Source organism: Lathyrus oleraceus, chromosome 4 (genome assembly GCF_024323335.1).
Source record: "Lathyrus oleraceus cultivar Zhongwan6 chromosome 4, CAAS_Psat_ZW6_1.0, whole genome shotgun sequence".
Taxonomy (NCBI): domain Eukaryota; kingdom Viridiplantae; phylum Streptophyta; class Magnoliopsida; order Fabales; family Fabaceae; genus Lathyrus; species Lathyrus oleraceus.
The window spans coordinates 467443208-467454145 of NC_066582.1; positions in this window are offsets into that span (position 1 = coordinate 467443208).

The window sequence follows — 10938 nt, forward strand, 5'->3', positions numbered from 1 at the left end:
TTTGGATTTTGGCTCTTGTGAGTTCTTGAAGATTCTTGGAGTTTTTTTGATGATTTTGATCTGAAAATTTGGTGAATGAGAATTCTGTTATGTTTAGGAAGAGATTAAGCTTATATATGTTAGCTTAATCATGATTAATCAAGGTAATTAGCAAATTGGCATTGTAAGCAAAAATGCATTTTCCTTCAAAATGGCCAAAAATGCCCTTCCTTCAAATCAGTCCAAATAGCAGCTCAATTTTGGTTCCAACAAGTCTAAAATACCATGTGTAATGTGTAGAAACAAGTTTCATTTCAATTGGCCAAGTATTTTGCAATTTCACCGATGGCATAATGTCCAATTTCAACCATTGCACTTTCCAAACCAAAACTCAATTTGCAAAGCCTAGCCATGAAATGAGGATTCAAACACACTCCAAATGTCATTCCTGAGGTGTTACAAAAGGTCCCATCTCAAAATTCCAAATATTTTGACATTTGGACAATTTTGCCCCTGATCCAATTTAACAGTCCAGTTGAAAAGTGACTTTTTGCATTGGCCATTTTTGGAAAAAACCAATGATGCACCCTTGAAGTACATGTCAAATGGAGTTTGTGCATATAAAGAACTTGCAATTTGGACAATCCATGTGGTAGTTATGGCCTCCTGATTACGGGTCTTTTCTGAGATTCATCTGATCATATCTTGCAAACCACACATTGGATTTTCAAGTTCTTGGACTTTTTGGAAAGGTGAGAACAAGATCTTCAACTTTCATGTTGGACAAAATTCCATTTGAAGCTTGTATGATGAAGTTATTTTGAGGGGGAAAAGTTTCCATTTTGGGCAGCTGAAATTACAGGTCACCTGCTATTTTTGGAAACTTTCTGTCTGACCTCCAAATCTTCAACCTTGGTCTTTGATATGTCAAATGAGACTTACATGGACATGAATGAGGCTTTTCAACCCATTTCCCACCTTCCAATCCATAGAATCGGGCACAGTTGACCACAGTTGACCACAGTTGACTTTCTAGGGTTTCTGGTTGACTGAACAATGACTGGTGACTTCTGAGCATCCAATCTTTGGCCAAACCACTTCAAAATGATCCTTGGACCATATGAGCTTGATAAATCAACCCTAGGGCCTTGTCCCAATGAAAATGGCACTCACTTGCTTGATTGACTGATTCTCCTGATCAGTCTTACCCAATCCATCAATTGAGCTTGCACTTGGGCACATGGACAATGCAATGTTATGCAGTGGACATTGTTAATGCTATGACCTAATATGAAATGAATGTACACAATGGTAGGGTGCAAATTTGAGGTGCTACAGCTGCCCCTATTCAATCAACTGGGAACCCGAATGGATGAGAGCAACGGCTGTCAGACTTTCAGGGTAAACAGGGATTGAATACCAAGTACCGTAGAAATTTGCACACTGCTGGGGATTTTTATTGTTTTCTTCTTTTTCTGCTTCAGAGGTACAACCACATCCAGACATCGACACACGATGCATGGGAACAGGAATCATCTCAACTAGATGCCAACAGACAACTAGGAAAAACTCAACGTTTACCAAGACCAACGGAGAGGTAAATCAACTCTACTGGGGATAACCAGGAAAGGATACAACCATACGTCAGCGGACGGAATGGGAAAAAACTCAACGTTTACCAAGACCAACGGAGAGGTAACCAGACATCATAGGATGAATGGGAAGAGATATACAACCATACGTCAGCGGACGTAATGGGGAAAAACTCAACGTTTACCAAGACCAACGGAGAGGTAGCCAGACATCATAGGATGAATGGGAAGAGATATACAACCATACGTCAGCGGACGTAATGGGGAAAAACTCAACGTTTACCAAGACCAACGGAGAGGTAGCCAGACATCATAGGATGAATGGGAAGAGATATACAACCATACGTCAGCGGACGTAATGGGGAAAAACTCAACGTTTACCAAGACCAACGGAGAGGTAGCCAGACATCATAGGATGAATGGGAAGACTCGACCAGACGTCATAGGACGAAAGGGAGAAGCTCGACGTTTATCGACACCAACGGAGAAGGAGAAAACTCAGCCAAGACGTCATAGGACGAAAGGGAGACTCAACGTTTATCGACACCAACGGAGAAGGAGGAAACTCAGCCAGACGTCATAGGACGAAAGGGAGACTCAACGTTTATCGACACCAACGGAGGAGGAGAAAACTCAGCCAGACGTCATAGGACGAAAGGGAGACTCAACGTTTATCGACACCAACGGAGAAGGAGGAAACTCAGCCAGACGTCATAGGACGAAAGGGAGACTCAACGTTTATCGACACCAACGGAGAAGGAGGAAACTCAGCCAGACGTCATAGGACGAAAGGGAGACTCAACCAGACGTCATCGGACGAAAGGGAGAAGGAGAAAACTCAGCCAGACGTCATAGGACGAAAGGGAGAAGGAGAAAGCCACTTCACGAGGGAAAGGCACCACAACCGGAAACCGAATAGGACGTCTACTGGGAATTCTGGTTGGGAAGTCAACCAGACATTAATGCATGAACTGGGAATAGGGTATACAATCAGACGTTCATGGACGAATGAGAAAAACACAACGTTTATCGAAACCAACGGGGAGGTAGATCCACTTGGGGAAAGGTACAACTAGACGTCATAGGACGAATAGGAAAAACTCGACGTTTATCGACACCAACGGAGAGGAGGAATACTTCTGAGGGGAATCATCTGGTATTACCAAATGATCTGCGGGGAACAATCAACTATACGTCATAGGACGCACAGGAAAAACTCGACGTTTATCGACACCAACGGAGAGGAGAAATCTTCTGGGGACGACCCTGTGGGGAAAGATATCAACTATACGCCAACGGACGCATAGGAAAAACTCGACGTTTATCGACACCAACGGAGAGGAGGAAACTCTGAGGGGAATCATCTGGCCTTACCAAATTATCTGTGGGGAATAAGCAACTATACGTCATAGGACGCATAGGAAAAACTCGACGTTTATCGACACCAACGGAGAGGAGTAAACTTCTGGGGACGACCCTGTGGGGAAAGATATCAACTATACGCCAACGGACGCGTAGGAAAAACTCGACGTTTATCGACACCAACGGAGAGGAGGAACTTCACTAGGGAAGGGACGACGTTATGAACATCGAAAGATGATGTTTACAGACACCAAAGAATACCAGACACTACGCATGACTGGGAAATCACCGAAAGATGGTGTTTACCGACACCAAAGAAGCAACACACGCGGGTGCTGACAGGAAGGAACACCAAGGATACCGGGTTGTAGGTATGAAACAGGTGACCGACCAAAACGTGAATTGGTTTGCAAAACACTCAACATCCTGAAGAGGGCTAGAAAAGCAGTCTTGTTAAAGGATGGACATTCGATTCCACAAGGAATACGAATCTTACTCGACAGGGGAGGACGACTTCGACCCAAGAGCGCATGAGACATATCACCTATAGCCGTCAAAACGTAGATAATACACTCGCATGGAAGATTATCCATAACCAGGTTGCAGGTTGTTAAATGGATAAATCAACCGACATCATCCTGAAGAGAGCAAAAGCAAACTTGTTAAAGGATGGACATTCGATTCCGAACAAAGGAATACGAACCTTACTCTGCTGGAGAAAACAATCAAAGGACTGACCAGAGAGTGCATGAGATATATCATCTATAGCCGTCGAAACGTAGATAATACACTCGCATGGCAGATTACCCATAACCGGATTGCAGGTTGTTAAATGGATAAACGACTGAAAAGAAAGGCATCGGGTACCAGGACCAGGTATGCAAAAGATGACCAATCAAAAGAGGATAAAGTTGCTAACTCGGAGCAAATACCCAAAAGGAAGGGGAGAAAACCCACTGGGGACAATACTGCTTGATCAAGGCAAGTATCCAGATGGGACAAGACTATCAATACCGCAAACTGGATACTGATAACTGCAAAGAGGGGATTACATCTACCGGTTAGTAGGCAGAAAACCAGGGAAAAGTAACCAGTCATCAACGAGATGAGCACACAGGGTTAACTCCGCCAAGGGGATGAAAGTGGGATTTTACAACTACCGGCTTGTAGGTAGAAAACCACGACGATAGGACTTACAGCTACCGGTTTGTAGGTAGAGGCCAACAAACAGAATGAACCACAAAGGCTACCTCTGCTAGGGGATGAAAGTGGGATTTTACAACTACCGGCTTGTAGGTAGAAAACCACGACGATAGGACTTACAACTACCGGTTTGTAGGTAGAAGCCCACAAATTCCGCTGAGGATAAGATGAATGAGTACCGGTTAGTAAGCCACTATTCATTTATGCCCCAGGGAAAAACAGGAGACAGCCACAAGGAAGCCAATTCAGGATCGATCCAAAAAGGCAAACTGAACCAAGAAATCCTAATGAGGAAAGAACTCACTAGGGAAAACCCATCCCAAGGGGAGGGAACGGAAACAACCGTCATCCACGAGGACACAACTCGTGGGGAGCGCAGAAGGAAATGACAGACATTTTCTGCTTAAAGGGTCAACTCTACATGGAGAGATCAGACACCCCCACATCTGCTAAGGAAAAAGATCCAAGCTGGCAAGATGCTACCAATTGGGGAGTAACAATGATGGGGATACCCCCTCACTTGCGGGGTCACTTGTTGGGAAAACACCTCTCTCAACCCTGCTGGGGAACCCAATTCTGAAATCGATCCAAGCGATGCTAAACTCTTTCCAACAACCCATTCTTGGTCAATTCACCACGGCCTCGGGCTAATGGATATGCTTGCAATGCAGATGCATGAGTTTTTTTTTTTAGCGTAATGCCCCATGATCATGGAAATGCTACGCACTAATGATGCAGTATGTTATGCTTATCTACATGATGAATGCATAAAAACACGTCTCCTCCAGAGACAACATCGGGGAACTCCAGGAACTGCACTGAGGATCTCATTACCACGTCAACTTCCACCCTGCTGGGGAGAGACAAACCTTGCTGGGGATGATCTCCATCGAACCCGGACTTGCTTGGCGGTTACCCTGCTAGGGGAGGCAACCCATGCTTGTCTCTACTGGGGATGATTTCACCGGACTCGATCCGCTTGAGGACCTCTATGAGGGAAAACCATCAACACAAACTCTGCTGGGAAGACAGCTTCAGACTTGGAAAACAATCACAACCCCGCTGGGGATACGGCAACCTTCAGGCTTGCTGAGGAGGCACTGATCTCGAATTTGCTAGGGAGATGACACTCTCAAACCCATTGGGGAAATACGGCCTATCGGACACGGCCGCCCTTCGATTCGTCGAACACTGGTGTTCACCATCCTACCGCAGTGTTGACTTTCCACTTTTGAGAACTCCCAGGCTCATCTTGGACTGTTCTGATTCATCCCCTTGTATTCCCGAATCCTCCGTACTTCACGGGGGTCGAACTCCCGGGATTTATACAAACTTTCCAGGTCCTCAGACTTTGAAGAGTCTTCTTGATTAAACCTTCCAGGATCGTCGTCCTTCTTTCGTCGTCCTTTCATTGTTCGTCTATCCTTTGCCCCTGGTTGGACTCTGTGGGGATCTTTTGTCAAAAGGCTTCATATCACTACTTGCCAGCGAATGAAGATATCTAACGGTACCTGCACAAGAGATTGTTAGATAAAATCGTGCCCCAGGTGTGCCAACACTTCAACATCTTGGTCACCCAAACTTCCGAATAAGATTTCCAGATTTCAATCTTATAAGCATGCATCGGAAGGGACCTCCATGTTTCAAAATGCAAATATTCTTATCAAAACGAACGGATGTTTTCGTAATCAAAGCGGTAATGAAAACAAAAACAAAACTATTTGACTGAACACACACTTTATTGACTGAAACAAAAAGGTGGCTCAGAATCGAGCAACACAACGGAGGCAAACCCTGGAAAGAGGTGATTGCGCATAAAAGGAAAAAATCTATCCTAATGGCAATGTGAAATCGTGATCTCATCGGGTTCCAACTCGGTTACGCCCCATATGTCCTCAAGACTTTCCGCACTTCCGGCCTTCTGAACAAGACGCTTCCAATCGATTTCTGTCGGAGATTAGCCGAGATGTCTTAACCAAAGCACAAACGATCATGCTAGACGCAGTTGTTCGTTTCAATCCCTCTTTTGTCTGGACCGCTCTTTCGGGTTTCAGTCCACCGGGATACCCATTTTTGCGCAAGTCGCCCTTGTGGGGTTTTCGACTTGCCGGGTGTACAGTTTTTTTCTTTTTTATTATCCCTAACTTTTGCCCGAACCTTTTCTCTTTTTTTCCTTGGTTCGCCGGGATGCCCCTTTTTGCCTGGACTTTTCTTTTATTCTTTTTGTCCAACGGGTCAATTTTTCACGAAGTATCTTCTAACTGCGTCCGCATTCACAGGGATCGGAAAATCTTCATCATTCGTGGTCATCGATCACAAGGCTCTGTCAGAGGAGACCTTTTCGACCCCGAATGGACATTCATAACTGTTTATCCACTTGCCCCACGATCGTCTTGAGGAGGAAGGATCCTTTTCAACACCATATCTCTCATGATACCCACGAGGTCTCACTTCTTAGTTAACAACACGCTTCATTCACTGGGTACAACTGCCCCACGACAAGCAACTGTCAGCCTCTTTTCGCAATCAGGCTCAACGCGTCATACCGAGTCCTCATCCATTCGCCCTTTTCTAACTTCTCATCCATCCGGACTCTCCACAATGAGATCTGGCCTCCAGCAGGCAATATCACTTCCATCCCATACTGAATGAGGAAGGTGTTGCCCCAGTAGATGCACGTATCGAAGTACGACACTCAGGATACCAACTTCGTACTCAGCCACCATCGTTGGTGCTTTCAACTGTTATCGGGGAAGCACTAGCTCATTCACTTTAAACTCTCCCCATCAGACATCAGAATCCGTTCGGATTCAGGGTCAGGCCCCTCCTCCGGGATCGGTCACTCTCAATCTTTCGATTCGAGTACCTCGAGATGTCCTCATCAGGGACTTCACACTTCCTTGGTTGAGAATCATCGATGGGTTGTTGGGCGAGATAACCATACAATACCCTCCTCTTGATTGCTTTCTGGGAGGTATACCGAATATCGTATTCAGTCGACACCATTTGCCCTCTCGCAACCCGTCCGTTCAACGCTATCTCCTCAAGCACATACTTGATCAGATCCATTTTGGACATCCACAAGGTGGTATGAACCAGCATACTGTCTCAGTCGGCGAGCAGCCTATGCCAAAGTACATCAAGTTTTCTCGAACAGTGAGTGTATTGTTTCACAGTCGATAAACTTTTTGCTTAGGTAAATTGCATGCTCTTTTCGACAAGACTAGTCATGCTGACACAGTACGCACCTCAGAGACCCCTTGAGGGCTGTCAAGTACCAGATTAACAATTGTTTCTTCCCTGGAAGGTATCAGAATCAGAGGTTCCTGCTACTCATTTTTTCTTTCCATGCCCCTTGGCAGTCATCATTCCACCTGACCATTGATTTCTTTCTCTCTTTTTCTTTTTTTTCGGTTCAGGCGTTTCTAGTATTGTTTTTTTTCTTCTTTTTTTTTCTTTTTTTTTAGCAGGATCGACCTCGACTCCTCTTTCGTTCACAATAAGCCTCGGCAGCCTACCGGACAGCACTCCATAAGTGCACTGATTCTGACTCAACAGTGTGAGTTATCCCGACCGGTCAAACAACTTGATCAAGTCCAACGGATGCCCCTCTTCTACTTGGGACTTTGTCATCATGTCATCAACATGGCATTCGCTTTCACGATGAGTCATACCATGAAACAAAGTCACCGTAGCCCCTTTGATTCGTGGCACCGGCCTTCTTCTTCACTAGAGGATAGTCTTCTCTCGATGGTAGCTCGTGCCCCATAACATGGGTATTCCACCCTGGTGTATCTGGATGCAACCAGGTGAAGATATCAACCTGCTCTTTCAACAGGGCTACCATTCTGCTCTTGACTTGCCTCTGAAGCGGCCTCAACTTTCATTTCCCTTCTGACCTCGGCGGTACTTGGGATTACCATCTTGACTTGCTCCTCGTGTGGTTGAATCACCTTCTCCTCTTGTTTCAACAACCTGGCTAATCTTCCAACAGATCACAATCTTCTTCGCCTTCTTCTTCGGCATGATAGCTTGGATTGTCGAAGTCATATAGAGGTGTAACCAAATTGTTATCGATGAGATCAGGAGAGTAATCACTTTTGAGGTCGGAACCAAATGAGTCAAAAGGAAAGAAAATAAAAACATTGCCATTTTTATTTTATTTTTTAAACTGCAAAAAGTGAAAAACAGGGAGCACCGCTTTTGATCACAAAAACATCCATTTATTACTGATGCAAAATGTTGCAAAATGAGACACATGAGATGGCCCTTACAATGGACCATTACGTTTCGGGCAAAACGTATGGCTTTCATGCAAACAAAATTAACACAGGAAAACTACTCTTCCGGATGAGCGACAATGATGCTTTTGGAGGCTTTCCAATTGCCTGGTACGCACGACTTTATCCACAGCTCTAGCTCGCGGTCGCGGTCGATCTCTTCACTCACTGAACAAGCCTGATCAGAATTCAGCATTCCCGCACTGACAAAGATGTACGGTGGACGACGTCCTCTGTTTGGTCTAGACGACTCTTGATCCGGATAACCAATCCCGAACATGTCTGCCTTTACCGGTGTTGAGTGGATCCATCAGTTTGGATTTGTTGTCCCTAGCAGGAAATTTGAACAGACGGGCTATGCGCACCGGATGACACCTACAAAACAGCAAATGGGTTAGTATGACTCACACATGCAATGTCTACCCGTACCAGGAACATCTGTCCTTTGATTCCGGTTTCATCGAGACATATAAAATTTTATCAACAATGACATCTGGATGTCTCTCAACCTGAGTCTTAATCAAAAATAATGGACCCTGAGTACGGATAGACATGGGTTGAATGCAGATGAATGCGAAATGAGACCGATGCAAATGCATAAATGCAGGTCATTGTGCCGCCAAGTCATCTGAAGACCCATTCTCTGAACCAGTCACAGTCAACTGAGTCACCATAAATCCGACTTGGGGAGTTCCGAAATAAACGGAACTGGAGATTACATCACTACCATCACAGGAATATCCACTGAACGGATGACAGCCAGATCCTCTGAACAAGTACTCTCAACTTCAACCCGGGGATCCGAAATAAACGGAACCCGCTGATAAACCACGGACAGAACTCCGGCGTCCCAGAAATAAATGTCCATAATTCACAGTCACCATCAGTACCAAGAGTCACCAACAAGTCACCAACCAGTCAGCAATTGTACCTGTAATAATCATTCCCTCCCACTCACGGGTGTCATCTAGGCCAGGGTAAGGTCGAGAGAAACGCAGCATAAATAACCTTTCGCAGAATATCATCCTGTGCACACCCGATGTATGCACCGATAATATCCCACCAGGGTCTGAACTGCTCGTGATATCAATGTTCCGCTAAGTGGCGCCATACCACCCGCTTCCCATGAATCACTCTATTCCTAGGTTTCCTAGATTGCACTCATAGCCTGGGTATTGGGCCTTTTACCTCGAGTAAATCCCACCCCCAATCAGAGAAAACACAGCCAACACAGCAGATGAATATGAATGAATGCAAACATTAATGCACACAATAAATGCAAATAATAAATGCACATATATACAAATGAATGCAATAAATAAAGCAGCATAGCAACCAAAACCCTAACCTAGAGAGCGCTAGGAGAGACTCGCTCAGGGAAGAAGGACCAGCACAGGTCAACTTCTCTCGTTCCCCAGCAGAGTCGCCAGCTGTCGCATTACGCGAAAAACCGGCGGGAAAATAAGAACAACAGAGCCGCCACCGTGCGTTATTTATCCCAAAATAGGGAAAGGAAACGCTCGAAGTAAACCTGGAAAAGACATGGTCTCGCGACCAAAGAGAATGGGATCGGGAGTCGGTTATGCGAAGGGAAGGTATTAGCACCCCTACGCATCCGTCGTACTCGACGGGATCCACGCACAATAGGAAGGAAAATGGTTGCTGAAAATACTGCTCACACACACTCACACTGGCTGAAAGAGACACAAGAAAACAGATTAAAACTGACTCGGCAGGGTATCGCATCCTGGGCCTACTTAGTCTATCACGCATAGACATCAGAGTCAAAGTAGTTCGGACTGGGGAAACGACACATGCTCGCTAGGATGTCGCATCCTATGCATACGTATCTCCTTTGGACGAAGGAGAATCAGAGCATTCGTAGCTCGGCTAACACGCACACAAACAAACACAGGCAAAGGCAAACGTGGAGCCTGAATGCCAATCACTGGGCTTACATCAGCATCCGAACCAAAACACACACAAGGAGGCAAACGTGGAGCCCAAATGCCAATCACTGGACTTACATTGACATCCGAACCTAGACACACGCAAAGAGGCAAACGTGGAGCCCAAATGCCAATCACTGGACTTACATTGACATCCGAACCTAGACACACGCACACTGGAACCCGAACGCCACTCGGTGGACTTACATCAGCTTCCAAGCACACAACAAGGCACAGGAAGAAGAAGGGTCTCGATTGCAACTAGGGCAAGAGAAAGGGGAGGTCTCAATCGCAACGAGGGCGAGAGAAAAGAATTAGTGTTAGTTGTTAGTCAAACTCGACAAGACATCGCATCTCGTGCCTACGTATCTCATCTGAACATGAGAATCAGAGTTGCCGTAGTTCGGCTAAACTATTCCTGTTGGTTTGTGTTTTTTAAGTGGACAACGTCACTACGCAATCTACCTGATGCTCGACCTTTGGAGACTTACTCACCTGTAGTAGAAGGAGTTGACGTATCCTTAAGAGGGGATAATGTTTGTTTGTGTTTTAGGAAAGCTCAAGCAAGAAAGG